We start from the raw sequence: 21256 nt of genomic DNA on the forward strand, positions 1-21256 counted from the left end.
ATGAGAATATCGTCTTCTGAATTTCTGCTAGGCTCAACCGAGAGGGGACTCTGTCGCCCAGAAGATCGATCAAATAATATAAACCAAAGGTTTTGAATTGGAGAAGCAAGCGTTACTTTGTTACTCTGCAATTTCCCCTCTTCCATTCTTGTATGCTGTTGCAAATTAGATTGCCTTGAAATAAGTTAATTCACAATGGGGCTCGTAAAATCAATTATATTTATAATGATAACAAAGGTAAGAGAATTACTTGCACATCAATGGAAAAGACAAATTCAAGACAAATTATAATAGTAATTAAAATAATAATACCAATAACTGTGGTTCACTTCCCAAATGAACTAAATCAAAAACGCTCACAGTATCCCAACTGGTCTTGCAATTACAAACTTCCATAGTTCAGTCTCAATCTCAATCTCTTCCTTGCTTTTCACACCATCTTTTAAAGTTTAGTCCCACTAAACCAACTGCTTTTTCTCACTTGTGCGAATCCAAACTTCTGAAGTCCTCCCAAAATCTCCAAAGTCTCTCTCTCTCTCTCTCTCTCTAAACTTCTGTGTCACTTCAAATTATACTCAACCAATACGCTCTTATCTTAAGCAAACAAACCTTAATCTCTTAAGTAAACATTGCAACTTTAAATTTAAATCTATTATATTCTGTAGGAGGGCTTCGTTTGCTATGCAAACAAACCAATATCAAATTATGCTGTCATTCAACTGCTACCAACCATTGTTCAACTTTCTCCTTATCTTAAGTACACGACCTTTGGACTCTTATGTAAACAAATCCACTCCACTTTATCTCATATTTGCACTTGACATGTCAATCAGTGTTTGCTTAGTAAACATTGAACGTTGCTCTGAAAAGTGTTTATACCTCTATTTCCGCTAGAAAATTAATTAGCTGCAATCAATCCCTGTCAAAAATCAAGTGTTGAATAAATAACTAAACTCATCCCCAAAGCTAAGACCAATTGTAATTTCCAATTTTGATACTATTTCATGCAATTCACCAGTTAAAAACCGCCGAAAAGTCTAATATTCCTAAAAGCCCAAAATGTGACCTCTAGGAGTCAATCAGAGGTCTTCCGACCAAAATGAGGGGTCAAGTTGATAAAACAAATTACTGTCACGGAAAGTTCTCTTATAGTTGCACCTACCTACAAAATTTCATGGCCTAACTCCCACTAGAACACGAGCAATGACTGCGCACACTTTTCATTGACCTCCCGGATGACAGAACTCAATATCTCGGGAAGTAGTCAAAACGTCTTCGGGTAAAAATTTCTAGTAAATATAGGGTGCCACCAACAAGCCGGCCAAGTTTTGTGACCTACGGAGAAGCCGTTGCGAGTCGTTTGCGATTTGAAAATTTTTAACATGTCGTGGGTGCCGAAACCCGAAAAATCCGAGTTCGTCAAATTTTACGTTCCGCAGCACCGGCGTGCGCTAGTTCCTTGCGGTTTGGTCTGGGGTCAAACCCAACCTCAAAATCGGATTCCTCGTACCCAAATTAGTCTATCCCCCAATTTTCAGGTCAATCCGACTTCAACTTTTAGAGAAATTACTATTTCAATTTAAGTGCTAACTGTCTTCCGGTAAAAACAGCCTACTTACCGCAAAAGACACCAAAAGTTATCCTAACCCTTTTCCATGATCATCTCATACAGTACTCTGGACTTAATACCCATTGCAACCATTAATCAGCCATATATCGCACTCAAACAAGCAGTTTCCCATTCAAAATATCGAGAACCTTCAAATCACACCACTTCCGGTGCTAATAGCTCGGGGTTGGGTGGTCGGATCGGCCCAAAAGGTATAACAGCCTGAGAGGACCATTGGGTGTACATGCCATTAAAATTTGGCAAACGTCCGCTTAATATAACCTCCATGGGGGAGGGCGGCCAAGATCTGCTTGACATTTCAAAAAAACTGATAGATTGCCTTTTTATTTACACTAAATCAACAGAACTCTACTTAAATAAATCAGATCAAAAAGGTGTAACCGGCCGCGCAGCCCTATTATGTATGGACAATCATTAGGGGAACATCCCCACAAATTTTCAGATTCCAATGATGAACATAACTTAAAAAGTTGAAGGTAACAGGTTTGGCAATGCCCATTATTTTGCAAATTCTAAATCGCACCTTCATTTACTTTAAATAGAAATTTTATTTCTGTTCAAAGTATCTAGTTCACTTCAAATCTTAGCTCTCTAGTTGACTTCTAAGTTTAAATCATTCATTTCGACTATGGCCTGATGCAAAAATACAACTTTGCTGAGTAAACGAAATATATCGACAGCTCAATAAGTATTTGTTCATCAATTTGTTTGTTTAAGAAATATCACTCAGCTCTCCTCTCTGGCGCCTTCGAAATAATAAGCCTTTAATAACAGAAAGCTATACTCAAATACCTAACTTAACTTAATTAACGTGACCTAAATTATCTAACTTACTCTCCCTCTCCCATGTCATTTTAATACATTCTACACTCCTCCCTCCAAGATTATTATTCTACCGAATAATTGCAAGCCGTTATCCTGTGACCCGATTGACCTACTGCTACAGACTTTAACAACTGCCGACCTAGTGACGTGAACCACTCAGTTTTAGCTCCGTGTTAATATAAACTAACTGCACTAAAAGTTGAATAGCGGTTGATTAAATCAGATTTGAAAACATTTTTGCATTTTCACAATTTAACATATCCTACCTAATTCATCAACATTAGTTTTTGATCAAACTCTATTGCCTCTGACATACATCCACCCGGGGAACCCTAAAATCACTAAAGTAAAAAAAATCTAAAAATAGATCTACCAGAACTATACATTTCCCTATATCATCTTATTTCTTTTTGAAAAATTTTTCGTAAGGCTATAGTGATTGATCAAATTGTCCTAACAAACCAAATTAAAAAAATATGCGAAAATTGGTTAAAAAGGCTTGACAGCTAGCTGTCAACGTCCCTCTCATGATACGCTCGTGCACTTGTACACGAAAACCTTCTTGCTCTTATCATTGAATGGATGTCCACCTCTTCCACTGTAGCTACCATTTGTCCTGTAATGCTGCCATGCCTGCTGTCCTGATGCTTCCAAAGTGCTCCACTCTTTCCAGCTCAACAATCGGTTCTCCAGCAATAGCTTTGCAATCTCGGGATATCGCGATGCAATCCTTCTCTCCACTTTCTGCTCAACTGCCATCGAAAACCCGCTAGAGTCCTCCCTCCTAGGCTGTTGATTGTCACGAACCCAACTGTGCAACACTGTGGCCATTGACTCCTGATCGGATTTCCCTGTTCTGTCGATAGCAGGATTTTCTTCTTGATGCTCATCCGTTGGTTTGACCAAAACACTACCATTAAGCTGACTTTCACTCAATTGCGATTGCACCCATTCCTCCAACTCCTTTCCCAACTGTGCAAAATTACTTCTGTCAACTGCTGTATTATTGTTTTGACCCTTCTGTGTTTCAGATACCAACAGCCGATCAATTCCTCCTGAACTTGTCCAATTCTCCAAAGTGTCCACAGTGCACTCAGTTGTACACATTTGTGTCTCATCAGCTCCGTGTGTTGCATGGCAGAACTTCTGGTCCAAACCTCCTGTCTTCAACTGCATCAAGGCCCAGGCTCCCAACATATCGTTTCTGATAGCTTTGACACCACCACCAAAATCGCTGGCTATTGCAGTTACGTTGCATTCTACTGAGTTCAAACTCGCGGCAAAACCTGTCTCGCTTCTCGCATCGTTGCCATCAAATTCCTCTACATCCAAAAAATCTGTATCCGAAATATCTTGAAACAAATTGTCATCATCCCACTGTTCATCGCTTAGCTCCCCAGACTCTGGTGACAGTACACAATCCTTTTTCATGGCATGATGCTCATCTGGTCCACAAGACTCAACACTGCGCCCAATGATTTTTTCTTCTGTCAGAATTTCCTTCAAGCCACTGTTTTCATGTTCGCTCAGCACTGCTCTATGATTTTCCTGATTCATTTGACCACAAACTTCTTCCGTAAACTCTACATCAGTAGCAGTTTGCACTTCATCGCCGTAACCTGGAATTCTTCTTCTACTACAACTCCCAGCAACTCTCGCATCTTCCACTTCTCCAAACAGATTTTTACCAAATGCTCCTTTTCTTGATTGTCTTGATACATCACAGCGGGACCCAATGCCAAACTCTTCAGAACTTTTGCCAGGTTCTCGATTTTCATCCATTAAAGAAGTATTAATGCTTCTACTTGTATCAATCACTTGCCTTGGAGAACAATGCTGTCGCTTTCTCTGATCAACAGTATCACTGGTTTCAATGAATTCCGCCCTACTTCCCGCTTTCCCTCTAACAAACAAACTTAGGTTAGCTCATAAAGTGGATTGTCAGACAATCGTATGTCAAACTGATACAGGGTCTCGGTCAGTGTCCATGCTTCCTTCCCTGGAGTCGACCGCCAATAAACTCTTGGTAAATCACTTAGTGCATTCAAAGCCCACCCACACAATTTTGTAGGCAACCACTTCATCATCTCTTCTTCTGTCCATCCCAGCTTCATGCCAATGCTCAAATAATGTTCACGCCAATCTTCCCAAATTGCGTAGCCTGAAGGAAAACGCTTCACCACTTGATAACCAAACAATCAAACTTTTGGTAACCCAACAGCAATCAACAGCAAAAATTAACAAAGAAATGAAGCCCACCCAGGAGCGCCAATGTCGTCTTCTGAAATTCTGCTAGGCTCAACCGAGAGGGGACTCTGTCGCCCAGAAGATCGATCAAATAATATAAACCAAAGGTTTTGAATTGGAGAAACAAGCGTTACTTTGTTAATCTGCAATTTCCCCTCTTCCATTCTTGTATGCTGTTGCAAATTAGATTGCCTTGAAATACGTTAATTCACAATGGGGCTCGTAAAATCAATTATATTTATAATGATAACAAGGGTAAGAGAATTACTTGCACATCAATGGAAAAGACAAATTCAAGACAATTTATAATAGTAATTAAAATAATAATACCAATAACTGTGGTTCACTTCCCAAATGAACTGAATCAAAAACGCTCACAGTATCCCAACTGGTCTTGCAATTACAAACTTCCATAGTTCAGTCTCAATCTCAATCTCTTCCTTGCTTCTCACACCATCTATTAAAGTTTAGTCCCACTAAACCAACTGCTTTTTCTCACTTGTGCGAATCCAAACTTCTGAAGTTCTCCCAAAATCTCCAAAGTCTCTCTCTCCCTCTCTCTCTCTCTCCAAACTCCTGTGTCACTTCAAATTATACTCAACCAATACGCTCTTATCTTAAGCAAACAAACCTTAATCTCTTAAGTAAACATTGCAACTTTAACTTTAAATCTATTACATTCTGTAGGAGGGCTTCGTTTGCTATGCAAACAAACCAATATCAAATTATGCTGTCATTCAACTGCTACCAACCATTGTTCAACTTTCTCCTTATCTTAAGTACACGACCTTTGGAATCTTATGTAAACAAATCCACTCCACTTTATCTCATATTTGCACTTGGCATGTCAATCAGTGTTTGCTTAGTAAACATTGAACGTTGCTCTGAAAAGTTATTATACCTCTAATTCCGCTGTAAAAATAATTAGCTGCAATCAATCCCTGTCAAAAATCAAGTGTTGAATAAATAACTAAACTCGACCCCAAAGCTAAGACCAATTGTAATTTCCAATTTTGAAACTATTTCATGCAATTCACCAGTTAAAAACCGCCGAAAAGTCTAATATTTCTAAAAGCCACAATTTGACCTCTAGGAGTCAATCAGAGGTCATCCGACCAAAATGAGGGGTCAAGTTGATAAAACTAATTACTGTCAAGGAAATTTCGCTCATAGTTGCACCTACCTACAAAATTTCATGGCCTAACTCCTACTAGAACACGAGCAATGACTGCGCACACTTTTCATTGACCTCCCGGATGACCCCAAATTTCAGAACTCAATATCTCGGGAAGTAGTGGTCAAAACGTCTTCGGGTAAATATAGGGTGCCACCAACATGCCTGCCAATTTTTGTGAGCTACGGATCAGCCGTTGCGAGTCGTTTGCAATTTGAAAATTTTTAACGAGTCGTGGGTGCCGAAACCCGAAAAATCCGAGTTCGTCAAAATTGACCGGGCTGGGTATTTTTTGTCACTAACTGTCTCAGGTTATCATATTTATACCATTTCAAAGTCATTCGGCCACTCAAAAAGGCCAATTTTTGGTTTTCGGCACTCAGTTCGTCCCGAAGCACCGAATTCCGGTCGGAATCTGGGGTTAAAATATCACCAATCGAAAGCCCTTGAAAAGTTACACTGACCCTCCAAAAATCATAAGGCTGCTATCAATACTCCACGAGCAATTCAAATTTTACGTTCCGCAGCACCGGCGTGCGCTAGTTCCTTGCGGTTTGGTCTGGGGTCAAATCCAACCTCAAAATCGGATTCCTCGTACCCAAATTAGTCTATCCCCCAATTTTCAGGTCAATCCGACTTCAACTTTTAGAGAAATTACTATTTCAATTTAAGTGCTAACTGTCTTCCGGTAAAAACAGCCTACTTACCGCAAAAGACACCAAAAGTTATCCTAACCCTTTTCCATGATCATCTCATACAGTACTCTGGACTTAATACCCATTGACACCATTAATCAGCCATATATCGCACTCAAACAAGCAGTTTTCCATTCAAAATATCGAGAACCTTCAAATCACACCACTTCCGGTGCTAATAGATCGGGGTTGGGTGGTCGGATCGGCCCAAAAGGTATACCAGCCTGAGAGGACCATTGGGTGTACATGCCATTAAAATTTGGCAAACGTCCGCTTAATATAACCTCCATGGGGGAGGGCGGCCAAGATCTGCTTGGTGATATTTCAAAAAACGGATAGATTGCCTTTTTATTTACTCTAAATCAACAGAAGTCTACTTAAGTAACTCAGATCAAAAAGGTGTAACCGGCCGCGCATCCCTATTATGTATGGACAATCATTAGGGGAACATTCCCACAAATTTTCAGATTCCAATGATGAACATAACTTAAAAAGTTGAAGGTAACAGCTGTCCTTACTTGAACTCTTATAGGGAACTTGTTTGATCGCTCCTAAATGAAGAAACAAAATGCTAATATAGTTTTTCAAAAAGATATGGCGCCAATAGAATCAACAATTTTTGATTCTCAAAAACGACGAGACTAAAACTAGCTTTGATATTGCTGCGCGTTCTATATATAATAACAACTAGATGTTACAAAGGTTATCAAAACAGATAATTTGGCAACAAAAAATTCAATATATCAAAAACAAATAAAGCATTTTGGATACTGATTGTTTTAAGTTAAGTAAAGTATCAGATGAGAAGATTCATGCAAACTAAAGTATCAAATGAAAAGATTTTGAGTGTTCAGTTATGTCACGTTTGAAAATGAATAAAATTTCAGCTGCAACATTAGAATAAAGGAATTAAAATTTGCTTTGCCAAAAAGACGGCTGAAAGGTGGTGTCATTATTGATACGAAGTTACACTTTGTCAACAGGATGAACAAAAAATGGGCATAGTTCGAAAGTCGACCAACATTAACAAAAACAATTTATTTTAAGATCATTAATACCATTAGCTGTAAACTGAACCCATTAGATACAATGAATTTTGCCTCCAAAGAAAGCCACTGAGACCTGTCAAAATCCAAAAAGGTGATACCACTACAAAACAAAACCGACAAATACAGGCAAAAGTCAAATTAATTTTTATTCTGCAACAAAACAATTATAAAGCTTTTCAAACCATACGCTATTTAAAAAAAAAGCTTTTATATAATCAATTGCGTTTCTTTGCAAAGCCCGTGGGACCAGTGCCAGTTTTCCCAAAAGAAATAATCTGACACGCCAAAAAAAAGATGGACAAATATCCAGAAAAAAAAACGAAAACTCGTGGTGTCGGAGACATGAAACCATGAAACAAAATTTACAACAGTTTAAAACAGCAAATTTTCATTTTATAGAAGGAAGACACAATAATTAATTACTGATACTAAGCAAAAAGTTGACAGAACTAAGAGATAAGTGCCAAAGTTCAAAAGATTAAGAGTTTTTTTAAAGCAAATATTCTCGAAGACAAAAGAATCGTTAGCTTTCAACTGAAAGCATAATATACGTTTACTTATAACATTTAAAGAAGCGAACTGGATCTTTTATTAATGATACTTTGTCTTGAGACCGCAAAAACAAAAAATGGAGGCATAAAAAGGAATTCAATTAAAGTTTAACATCGAAGCCATTAAAAAAACCATTAAATTTTCTTAAAAACACAATGATCAAGGTTCATCATTGTAATGTAGATATTAGCTGTCGTTAATTGAACTCTGATAGGAAACTAACTTTGTCTCTGGTAAACAAAGAAAAAACAAAATGCTAAAATAGTCTTTTAAAGACATGGCGCCAATAGAATCAACAATTTCTGATTCTCAAAAACGACGATGAGACCAAAACTAGCCTTGATATTGCTGCGCTTCCCAGATGGTCGTACCGACAGTGGTGGAGAGCGATTCAACAAAAGCGACATCGCCCCAAAGAGGAAGAGAAGTGGTCAAAGGTGCAAGTCTCTGTGCCATGGACCCTTTTTGGGAAGGGAGTGGCCCGGAAATAGCCGACCCGCGCACCTCCTTAAACAATTCGAAGGCCAAATATGTCTACACGGCCGAGTGTCAGCTGGTGTAAGGCAGACCATCGTCTGGATCAAATGGCGCCTCATCGGAATCCATCCAAACCCGGGACCAAGATGTGAAAACATCAACACGTGGTGCGAGCGCAGGCTGAAGAAGAGGCGTGACGAGAGACGGAAGACACGAAGGAGAGAGCGGCGCAAACAGAAATGGACTGACTTGTTTGCCAACCGACGTCTACTTCGGAAAAGCCAGCCCCACTTATCAGGGAAAGCGAAAAAGAGAGAGCGAATTCGATGGAGGAAGAAAATGGAACAGAAGTTCCCATCGATCAAAAGAGGCGTCGCGGTCGCTACCTGGAATGTCCGAAGATGTAAAATACAAGTGGACGGAAGAGGACGCATCTAACACATTCTGAAGACGATAGACGATAACAAGTGGGATGTTGTATTGCTGTCAGAAATATCGTCCCAAGAAAATGGAGTGTGGTGGTGCTCCGACGACACCGTTATGGTACACGGAAAAAAAGCAGCAGTCGTGCTGAAGCATCAATGGGCGGCAGCCTGGAAGGCGAAAGGGAGTCAGAAATGGCTTGCTGAAAGGGTTGCTATGGTCACAGTCAACAACATGAAGCTGATAGCAGTTTACCAGCCAGTCTCCCCCAACGAGGAAGGAATCGACGACTATAGGAAGACTTTAGAGACAGCTATCGCCTGCAAGAAAAAAGAAGAAATGTTATTGATTGGCGGGGACCACAATGCCCAAATCGGTCGCCAGGATAATACGGGTGGAGAAGCAACGATAGGGAAATTCGGGCTTCCTCACTGCTCAACCGCCGGAGAAGAGATTGTAGAGTGGGCCCAACTCAACAACTTGCGGATCGTGGACACTTTCTTCCAGAAGAAAAACAGAGGAACCTGGTGCCACCCCAGAACAGGAAAGTGGTACGAGCTGGATTACCTCTTAGCAAGAGATCACCAGAACCTGAAAGTCAAAGATACTAAGGCAGTGCCCGAAGACCGATGGTTCGATCACAGACCGAAAGTTCTGAAGCTTGAAATAGGAGTAACGACACAGAAGTACCATATTGACAAAAGAAAACTCAAAGAATGGGAGTCGGAATGGTGGGACCAGCTCCTCACGAATTGCGAAGAAGCGATGCAGCGGCAAGACGTCGGAGAGATGTATAGCATCCTGAAGCAATTGGGTTTGAGAGATAACGCAGTTCCCAGCTCGGAAGCGACAACGATCTCAGCGGAAACCTTCAAGGAGCATTTCGAGCGAGTGCAGGAACAAAGGAACGAGAACAATCTGGGAGAGATGCTCCAGGCAAGGAAACTCATCAAAAAGTGCACTGCCATCTCCGACGAAGGACGGGAAAAAGCAAAAGCCCTCAGCGCAACACCCACAGAACAGGATGTATGGGACGCCTGGGAAAAGGTGAAAGAGAAAGCGCCGGGAGAAGATGAGGTCAGGATGATTTACCTGAGAGCAGCCCCTCCTGAGTTCAAGAAGAAGGTTGTGAAGATGATAACCAAGACGGTTTTCGGCAGAACAGGTCGACGGCTGACGCCGCGCAGATAGCTGTCCGGCTCCACGAGGACAATAGAAGACTGAAAGAAGGAGACAGAGACCGAGCGTGTCTGTTGGACCAGCGAAAAGCCTACCCCCGAGTCAGTCGCCCGCTTTTGTGGAAAATTTTGGAAAGCTACGGATTCGAAGGAAGAATGTTGGCAAGAATCAAGGACCTTCACGAAAGTACTGCGTACAAAGTCAGGAGCAACAGAGAAGTCAGTTCGCAGTGGATTCCACAAAGAGGCCTCCGTGAGGGATGCCCGTCTTCGCCAATACTTTTCAATTTCTTCCACCAAGTGGTCATGCGAGCAGCGGAACTGGAGCGAGAAGATGATGGCCTGACAATAACCTACCTACCTGGTAGCACATGTATCACTCAGAGACGAGACCAGAAGAACCAAGAAGCACAGTCTTTCCAAATCAAAAACGTACTCTTTGCCGATGACACAACAATCCTCTGCCAGCCTACCTATATGGAGAACGCAAAGAACACAACCAAGAGAATCATGGGTCTCTTCGAAGAGAAGACGAACGAGTCTAAGGAAGAAGACATCATCCTCGGTGAGCCTAGTGCAGCAGAAACGAGATTCCTCGGAACTTGGATAGGTGAAATTGAAGACACAAACACCCGAGTCAAGAAAGGTATGGGTGCGGGGTCCAAAGTCAAACGGAGACTGAAGCATTCCCGATTGACAAAAACACAAGCGCGTGTCATCGAGGCGGTTGTTGAGAGCGCCATGCTGTACAACTGCAGCGTCAGAACCTGGTCTATCGGAGAAATAAAACGGCTTCAGAAGAAAGTAGACATGTGCTACCGATATGTGTGGAGCGGGAAGACACAACCCCCACTAAAGGAAATGGAAAAGAAGAAGAAAAACATGTGGAACGTAAGAAAAGAGTTGATGATAAAATCAGTCAGAGCTAAGATTGAGCGCAGAAGCTTAGAACGACTGGGACATGTCATCCGCCTGCCAGAAGAAAGAAAGACAAGACGAATCGCTTTCGGTTGGCTGAGCAAGTTGGAAGAGACGCCCAAACCAAAAAAGAAATATCGTTGTACCCCCAGATACTGGAAGAAACTCACCAGAGAAGCAGGGTGGGATCCATTGCATGTTGAAGACCAAGCCAGGGACAGGAAGTTATGGAAGCTAATGATCAAAGAGAGAGTCACTCACATTGAACAGTGGGAAGAATCAAAAGAAAATGGATACGTGGGCTCTCCGCTGAAAAGATCAGAAGAAGTTACCAGAGAAGAAGAAGCAACGGAATGTCTCCACTGCAAGAAGATCTGCAAATCCAGAGCTGGATTAGCCAATCACATCAAAAAGATGCACCGAGGATCCAGAGTTGTGCATAAATGTGTTCGATGTGCGGCCGAATTCAATCAGAAAGCAAGTCTGAAAAATCACCAAAAGAAATGCCAAGGAACGACAAGCCCAACCAAATATGTCCCGAAGACAAAGACGTGCCCGATATGCCAAGAACAGAAGTCAGCCACAAACATAGCCAAACACATCGCGAGCTGTACCAGACGACATAGGGGGACCCCAACGGGGTGATTACCCGAGACCAGACCAGACCAGATATTGCTGCGCGCTCTACAATAACAATTAGATGTTTCAATTGTAACCGGAATAGATAATTTGGCAACAAAAATTTCAATGTATCAAAAATAAATGATGCATTTTGGATAATGACTGTTTTGAGTTAGCAAAAAACCGGCAAAAACGTTATTCTAGAACACCCTTAAAAGAAATGGAAGTAATACTAGACCTCTTTCGAGTTTGCTTTAAAAGATCTCAGCAGTTTTCACGTCTCTATTTGCGGCAAATTAAAAAAAAAGTGGGCTAAGGAAACATATTTGGTGCCAATTTAACCAAACAGGCTGAACTTTAAAACTAGCACGTCCGCGCTGATAGGCAAAACCAATCAAAATTTTGTCAAGAAATTGAACAACTGTTATCAAGAGTTTCAATATTGACTGAAAATTCCAGAAAACGAGCAAAAACAACGGATATCCTTCTAATGTTCACAAAAGTTCAAACCACGATAACTGCCTGGAATAAACGAATTTAAAAAAATCTTTTTTATTCTACATTCTACGCTGTGAAGGCTTTCTAATGATACCACTCACAACTCTATACGATGAATACTAGGATCGGCCAAAAGTGACTGAACGAAAATCCCAGTTGAGCATATAGTTCCTCCTCTATTAAAATGGGTCGAAACAATTACAGCAATGTTTCAAAGTAAATAAACTTCAACCATATAAGCCTCTTGGCTGACGAAATACTTAACTTGTGTAGAAACTTTCAGTAGCCAGTATGATATTAGGAGGTACCTGCCCAATTTTCAAGAAAAACAGCTCTTAAAAGTCAGCATAAACATTTAAAGCAGTTGTAAGATCAAACTTGATTGATCTTCCACTACACCTTTTAATTTTTTTTTAAAAAAAGCGAAACTATAAACCGGGAAAATTTCCGGTTTATAGTTTTACCAGTATTTACCGTTTTTTCTGGCAAAGCAACAAAACAGCTTAACTTTCCAAAACGAAAACGACACACAAAAAAATTCTTACGATTGCTTTGGAGATACGTGATTCTATATTTTCTAAACCAAAAGCGGGAAACGAGGGAAAGTCAGACATTTTGGTTTTCGTATTCATCAAAATTTAATGATAAGATATAGCACAATCACGCAGTGCTTTAGTTATATCTCTCGCAAAAGAGCTAAATTCTTATGTAACTTTACTAAAACTTAGTGTCTTTCTGCTAAATGAAATTACATAAAATTTTTGACGTAGAATCTGTCAGATATCCATCGGGTGAAGGATGAAAATGAAATCTATTCCCGGTCGCTACAGAATATATCTTACGTTATTTTGAAAAAGAATTTAACAAATTTTTCTTCGCGGGCTAAACATTTTTCAAAAACCCAGACCCAAAAATAAATTTTCTCGCGTTTGCGTATGGCAAAATTTTGAGCCAATTGACGCCAGTCGGTACTCATTGACTTTCAGGATTTAGTTTCAGAAGAGCTGACAAAATTAAAATCAATTGAAATGAATATTCTGATCGCTATAGATTCACATTTTTTTTTCAAAACGCCTCTCAATTCTTCAAAATCTGCAGGATTTACGTAAATGCAAAAGTTACTTATAAATTTCTGATAATGTTTTTGAAATAGAAATAATGATTTTCTGTATCGAAGGCAAAAATTGATAATAAAGACCGTTACTGATAAGGTGAATAGATAATGCGAGATAATGTCTTGTAAAAGTAAACTTTTAGATCTTATGCGAGTAATATCGCGGTAAATTTTTCTTTGAAAAAGCGTAAACTAAAAAAACATCTACCAACAACGGGTGAATAGGGGCCGGTCAGGGGTCCTCTCATCTCTACGTTTCCATATTTTTTTGTTTGAAAAACAAGGTGAATGTTTGCCCATTTACAACTGAGTTTAAGTGCAATCTTAAAATTTATTTTGATAATTACAGTTCCGCGGCAAACTTCAAGGTCAACAACCCTTTGCATAAATAAATAATTGGTACCATTAACATAGTTTGTGGTGTCGAATATAAAAGCAATAACTTTTGATAGTTTGTAACTTCTGATGAACTAAACTCTATGAAAATAGAGTTCACAGATTTTTGACTCTTCAAATTTGGATAACAAAACAGAAAACCAGCGCTTTCCATTGAAAGCAGAGCAATAATATTCTCGATCATTTCTAGCTTAAAACTAATTACATGCCATATATTGAATCACTCTATTGTGAGTCATCATTTGCCATAATATTCTCTAAATCACGCAGGACAAGTCCTGACCTACAATTCAAAAAATTTTCAATTACTTAACAAAAATCTAGACCTAGAATGGACTATGATTGGAGAGGGAAACCATTTAGAAAATCTATCGAAAACTTGAAAAAAAGTAAAAATCAAAGCAATAATCAAGCCAGAATTTATGTCAAACATCGCTCAAAATTGCATTTAAAAGTCTAAATTTAATACAAAGGTTCTCAAATTTACTATTACTAGCTGCGATAATCGGTACAAACACCAATGGCTGACGAAGTTAAAACTAAAAAATCGCGTCGTATTATTCCTTTTTAGTAAAAAGTGCCCTGTCTAGCCTTTGTTTCCACCTCTTAGGGACAAAACATAAAGAATGAATCTACATTAAAAATTGCACAAAAAACCTATAGCCAGAAGAGCAAAATCAGAAAAAAAGGTGAAAAACTGACGAAAATGAGAAACTTTTTTGTTCTCTTTAGAAAGCCGTATGAACAAAAACACCGTTCTCTCCTCTTTCAGCTCGTCATCTGTTTTCAAAAGAAACTCACAATTTTTGCACCTGCGGAATTGACTTTTACATCCTGTTTCAGAACAGCTGGACCGATTAAAAAATGAAAAATAAATCACACTAACTCCTCTTGGAGTCGTACAAAGACAGCACCCCAATGCAATTCAAATTCTTTGAATTGTAAAAACGGTAGAGTATAAGCATCGAGTAAAAAAAATGAGATCAAGTAAAATACGGCCCACTTAAATTTGCTTCAAAAACAAAAACGTGCATTTGTACATGAAACGAAAAAAGAAAAAAACTTTAGCCCGCCAACTATTACACAAATCTTACTTCGATCTACGCAAATCAAAAAAAGAATCTTTTGACCAGTAAATGATAATGGCGCTTCATCTCAAATAGCGTTCTCGTCAAAATCCTAAACAATTACTGGGACGCGCGGAAAAGAAGTTTTCGAAAGCAATTGCAGTTTACAGCTGAGGAACTTACAGGAACTGGTGGATTTATTCTAAATGAAACATTGCCCGCAGAATATTGGATTTCCACGAGCTTTTACAAGTTTCCCTTCGATTTGACATTATAATTTCAAAATGCTTACAACTTCGATACAAAATTGGAATTAACAACACTGCAAGCTAATCCGATACCACAGAGGCTCAGATCTCCCTCTTCATTTCCTCAAACTCACAAATTTACATTTCGATACATTCAAATTCAATCGTCATTCTCGACCATAATTCTACACCAAGAGTAACATAAAAAACATCCGACAAAAAACGTAGCCCAAAAGTAATCATCTAAATTGAACAAAAACAAATCTGGTTGCAAAACACTTCCTTAAGCAACTATAATGGTAAAACTCTTCTGGTTACATCACAAAATGCCTTAAATTTTAATTCATTAAAATAGTAATAAAAAACAGTAACATATTGCAAAAAAAATCTTTATTCAGAATTTGATGACAAACAGTATTGAAATCCTTGCAGAAGTTAAATTATAATGAAATAAGAGCTAGATACCCAAGTACGTGACTTTTATCTATGATTCAGTTGGCTACATGTAGGGTCTTGTGCAAAGGCTTAATTCCAAGCCTATTTTGTGAAAAAAAATCAAGAATATCAGACAACCTTTTGAAATTAGGTGCGTTTCATCTCACCTTATTCCTAATTCTCTTCCTCGTAAGATGATCCTAATCAAAGCTCCAAATGATCCGTTAAAAAATGATCCGTACTCAATTTCTGATTCTTATAGTTAATCGTAGTAAATCAGATCTGCTAAAATGTAGGGGGCTTCACCTTGTGACCACGACGAAACAAAAGTTGACTCGGAATTCACAAAGCATTCATAATTTTAACAATGCCTAGAGCGACGCTCTACATTCAATCTCTTAAGTTTTGCAAACAACAACTCGCCTTAAGCATTCTTGAAGGTCATAGAGACGAAGATTCGGAAAAAGACAGGAAAAGTTTGCAGCCGTATCTTAAATACAAAAAACATAGCAGGACAAGTCCTGAAAGACAATTCAAAGAATTGAATGAAAAACATAGAAAACTCCACCTGACCAGCAGATCAATTGAGCAATGCCAGCCAAAACAAAATCATCTCAAAAAATCAGAAAACAAACATCATCTCGAGAAACAAACAATCAAACAAACCAGACAAAAATAAACTCATTGCTAAAAATCTTTCAGCCTTCACCCCTAAGGCAAAAATTGACCACTTTAAAAATACCTATTTCAAAAATTTGTTCAAAACCAATTTTTGTTTCTGAAATCGGTCCTGTATTAAATCTGCAAGACCTGAAAAAAATTGATTTAAGAAGATCGATTAACTCAAAAATTACCGGAAAACTTTAAAAACGAAATCGATTGCAAAATTTCATGAAATGCTGCCGAATATTGTGATATTAATATCTGCAGAATCATTTTTGTGTCTCTAGAGGCTATCCAGTAACCCAATTCCAAGCCTTAAAAAAATCATTGGCTCAAAGATGGTAGGGAATAATTTTTAGAAAAAATTTCAAATTTCAAAAAAATTGAAATTTATTCTATTGAAAGGTTGACAACCATTCAATTGCCCCCTGCAAACTATTCAATAACATGTCGTACTATCAAACCCTGGATGGGGCTACCTGGCTACTGAGGCAAGAAAAAATGAATAAAAGACAAATGTATTGAAAAAACTTGAAAGTGCAAATTTAAAAATTTAAATTGTTAAAAATGAATACAGTGAAACTAACAACCATTCAGTAACTTTTTATCAGACCGTGGAATAGGTTTTCTGACACTTGAGAATGGAAAAATATCAAAAATTGACAAAAACTTTAGGAAACCTTGAAAAAATTGCAAATTTTATGTTAAAAAATGCCAAATTTCGAGACATTAATATGTTGAAAACCAATCAATTGTTATTAGAAACCATGCAGTGCCCTATTATCAAAGCTTAAAGAAGATACATTGCCTGTGATAATAGAAACACTCAAAAAATGACAAATTTTCAAAAAACATGAAAAAAATTGCAAAAATTAGTATCATTTTGAGTGTTTGTGAATGTAGTACCAAAACATATAGCTCATATAATCGTCATAACAATTAATTTTGTCTCGCAAAAGGCCTTCATCAACTTTTAAAAACTTCGACCTAAGACTAATCAAACTAAAAACTCAAAAAAATCACAAAAAACATTAAAAATTGCACAATTTTGAGCCCAAAAACTCCTAAAAATGACCTTTTAACCTTAAATTAGGGCCATCCCATCAGCTGCACCACTCAAAGAACTTGAAGGAGTACCAAAGCCCACTTTAGGCCTCTAATGAAACTTAATGCCCGCTGGGCTTTACCTGTTTATCCCGTTTTGAAAGATCACAGTCATTGAAAAATGTGTGAACACATCTTAAAAAAAACATAGCAGGACAAGTCCTGACGTACAATTCAAAGAAATTTCATTGACTTAACAAACAACTAGACCTAGAACGGACACTAAGTGAATTGGGAAAACCATTTCTAAAAAAAACATAGCTGGCAGATTGCCAGAAAATAGCCGCAATAGATTCGTAGATCGGCAGTCTTAAAAAACAGTAAAAAAGACAGACCAAAAAAATTTGTCTTTTCATTGAGGGCTGATCAGTTATATTTTGATTAAAAATCTGTATAAGTTATTGCTGCCTCTATTAGATGATCTCAAATAACCTTCATTTAGAGTGACACATACCCATTTGACCTTATCTCTTTGAATTGAAGTAAATAAAAGTCAATTTCAAAGTGAGGAAGTCATTTTTGAGAGTGAGGTAAGTCAAGTGTGACCAAAAATTTAATCACGCGCATGAACAAAAAAACTCGCTCCACTAAGAGCGAAAAATTACGTCACTCATGCAATTCAGTTGAAATTGCATGAACGAATGAACAAAAAGTGGCTGTGACGTCATATGGTCGTAACAAAAATCATGATGACGAAATAAAAAAAAACCAAGAGAAGGCAAATAATAGCCCCAGCTATCGCTGTGCGGCTATTAATCAGATGAAAAAAAAACAGAAAATCAATGTCAAAATGCTGCTAGGGAGAACAAAAAACCACTAGTGAGATATGTAATTTTGATTCTAGCAAAAAACTAGGTCCAGAATGAGCTGTGAATGACCAACTATTTAGAAAAAAATCCGATCGAAGAAATCGAAAAAACAGTTAAAATCAGAGTGAAATTGCCGCATGTGAACAAAAAACCACTACCGAGAAACCGAATTTTTGTTCAAACACCGTTTTCTCATTCTACTTTAAAAGTAGAGTGAAAAAATTCACGCCGCAAAACCGCTCGCTTTTTCGCTCCATTTCCTGTTTCGGCGTGACCAAAATCACCACTCCAATTTGACTTCAAAAATCATGAAAATGTGTGAACAGATCTTAAAAAAAAAGACAGCGCCCCAATACAATTCAAATTCTTTGAATTGTAAAAATTCTTTGAATTGTAAAAAACACAGCTCCCCAATACAATTCAAATTCTTTGAATTGTAAAAAACTCAATATCCTAATCTTACTGGACACTAATGACCAAAAGATCACGAAATAAACAGTCGCAACATTGTGAACACTGAAATTTTTTATTATTTGTAGATCATTTATCCGTGGAAAAATGCTAATTTTATATCAAATGAATTTGCATTCCATCAAGAAAAAAATCTCAGTATATCTTACGTTATTTTGAAAAAAGTTCACAAAAATTTCTTCGCCCACAAAACGTTTTTCTAAAACTCAGACCCAAAAATAAATTGTCTCGCGTTTGCGTTTTGCAAAATTTCGAGCCAATTAACAAATGACAGTATGACTATTTGCTAGAAACACTTCACAATCGTGCTCTAAAACTAATATGCCAATCAGGACACGTCGGTTTAAAAATACACATGCTAAACTTATGAAGGTACATATACTAAAGAGAACAACTGGTTATTTCGCTCTCTGTTGAATAGATTTTAGTCGGGATGTCAATAGATTAGAGAGCTCATTAATGTAATCATAATCCATTCACATCAGACCAATTGCTCTCGAGTGGCTCGCCGAAGCTCTTCTTTTGTAGCCTGCTCAGGTCTATGACGGGTGGATTGTGGCGTGTACATTTTTTTAAATTAATTATGCGGATTCAAAGTGGTCAAATGAAAGCCATTTTGGCGCAATTTTTTGGATTTTTATGGAAAACTATCGCCAATTGATTTCAGCAGCTACAAATTATGGATGAGAGAAGAGTTAAACCCGAAGTCAGCTCCTTAAACGTCACTCAAAAAGATAATCAAAAACATTTCACGACATAGCTGGCAGATTGACAGAAAATAGCCGCGATAGCTTTGTATATCTGCAGTCTCAAAAAGATAGTAAAAAGAGACAGACCAAAATTTATTATTTTCATTAAAGGTTGAGATGTTATAGTTTGATTAAACATGTGCATAACGTGTTGCTGCTTCTATAAGCTGCTCTTAAACAATCTTCAATTAGAGTGACACACTTTGACTTGACCATATATATCTGAATTAAAGTAAAGTCAATTTGAGAGCGAGGAAGTCATTTTTGAGAGTGAGTTAGTCACGTGTGACCAAAAACTTAATCACGCGAATGAACAAAAAAACTCGCTCCATTAAGAGTGAAAAATGACGTCACACGCATTTCGGTTGAAATTGCATGTAAGAATGAACAAAAAGCAGATGTGAAGTGATTGTGACATCATGTGGTCGTAACAAAAAATCTTCAAGGCGAAATAAAAAAACATAGCAGGACAAGTCCTGACGTACAATTCAAAGAATTTTCATTGACTAAACAGAAAAACTAGACCTAGAATGGACTATGGGTGAATTGAGAAAACCATTTTTAAAAAATCAGATCAAAAAATAAGAAAAAAACAAAAAAATCAATGTCAAAATGCCGCATGTGAACAAAAAAACCACTAGCGAGAAATGAAAATTTAATTCAAACAAAAAACTAGGCCTAGAATGAGCTGTGAATGGGTTGGGAAAACCATTTAGAAAAAAAATCCGATCCAAAAAATCGAAAAAACAGTAAAAATCAGAGTGAAATTGCCGCATTTGAACAAAAAACCACTACCGAGAAACCGAATTTTTGTTCAAACACCATTTTCGGACTCTACTTTGAAATAAGAACGAAAAAAATTCACGCCGCAAAGCCACTTGCTTTTTCGCTCCACTTCCTGTTTCGGCGTGACCAAAATTACTACTCCAATTTGACTTCAAAAATCATGAAAATGTGTGAACAGATCTTAAAAAAAAGACAGCGCCCCAATACAATTCAAATTCTTTGAATTGTAAAAATAACATAGGACAAGTCCTGACCTACAGTTCGATTAATTTTCATTGATTAAACAAACGAACTAGACATAGAATGGACTTTAAATGGATTGGGAAAGCTATTTGGAAAAAAATTCGATCATAAAAATGAAAAAAAAACAGCAAACATCAAGATCACAATAAAGTATGTGAACAAAAAACCACTGTTTCCTCACTATAATTATAAATTCGAGTAAAAAGATTTCACGTCGAAAAAACTCACTCGCTTTTTTCGCTTCACTTCATGTTTTGGGCTTGAACAAAATCACTACTCCAATTTGACTTCAAAGATCATAAAAATGTGTGAACAGATCTTTAAAAAGACATAAGAAATAACCACTGGGCTCAAATTGCACAATGACAGTTTCGAGATCAAGATGAAAGCTTTGGAAAACTTAAGACACCATCATAGACGAACTTTTTTTATTGACTTCATGGCACAGTATGGCCATATTACCTAGGATCAGGCCCTAGAAGTTTTAGTGTAAAATATGTCACATCTATTTCAAATTCTCTTCGTGGTGAAGCAAAAATTCCAACGATTACAACTACAGTTATCACCGAGCAAGTCATTCGGTTCAATTTTTTATAAAAAAATAGAAGGCATTAATAACTTTTGTCGGGGATCAATTGTGCTAATAAATGAACAAAATTGAGAACATTTAAGCTGACCGATTTCATAATTGGTAGTTTTCTGATACCGTTTTTTTCTGGTAACGCTTTGTTTCAAAGCTCAAATAGACGCTATAGGAGTGTAGAATCAAAAACTAACGTGATTTGATTGCTCAGGTTTTCTTTTGTAGCGATAAAGTAAGTTATTATACAATAAATTTTTATGAAACGATCACAATAAAGTCGGTCAAATGACAATCGCCTTAT

At 37.7% G+C, this 21256-nt stretch overlaps 1 protein-coding gene across 2 annotated transcripts in view; it reads right to left on the bottom strand.

Moving 5' to 3' along the window:
- Nucleotides 1-21256, bottom strand: part of LOC142349973 (anaphase-promoting complex subunit 4-like) — a 29060-nt gene that overhangs the window by 1276 nt on the left and 6528 nt on the right. The gene's annotated exons all lie outside the window — the stretch shown is intronic.

This window comes from Convolutriloba macropyga, chromosome 11 (assembly GCF_964194025.1).
Source record: "Convolutriloba macropyga chromosome 11, txConMacr16.3, whole genome shotgun sequence".
Lineage (NCBI taxonomy): Eukaryota > Metazoa > Xenacoelomorpha > Acoela > Convolutidae > Convolutriloba > Convolutriloba macropyga.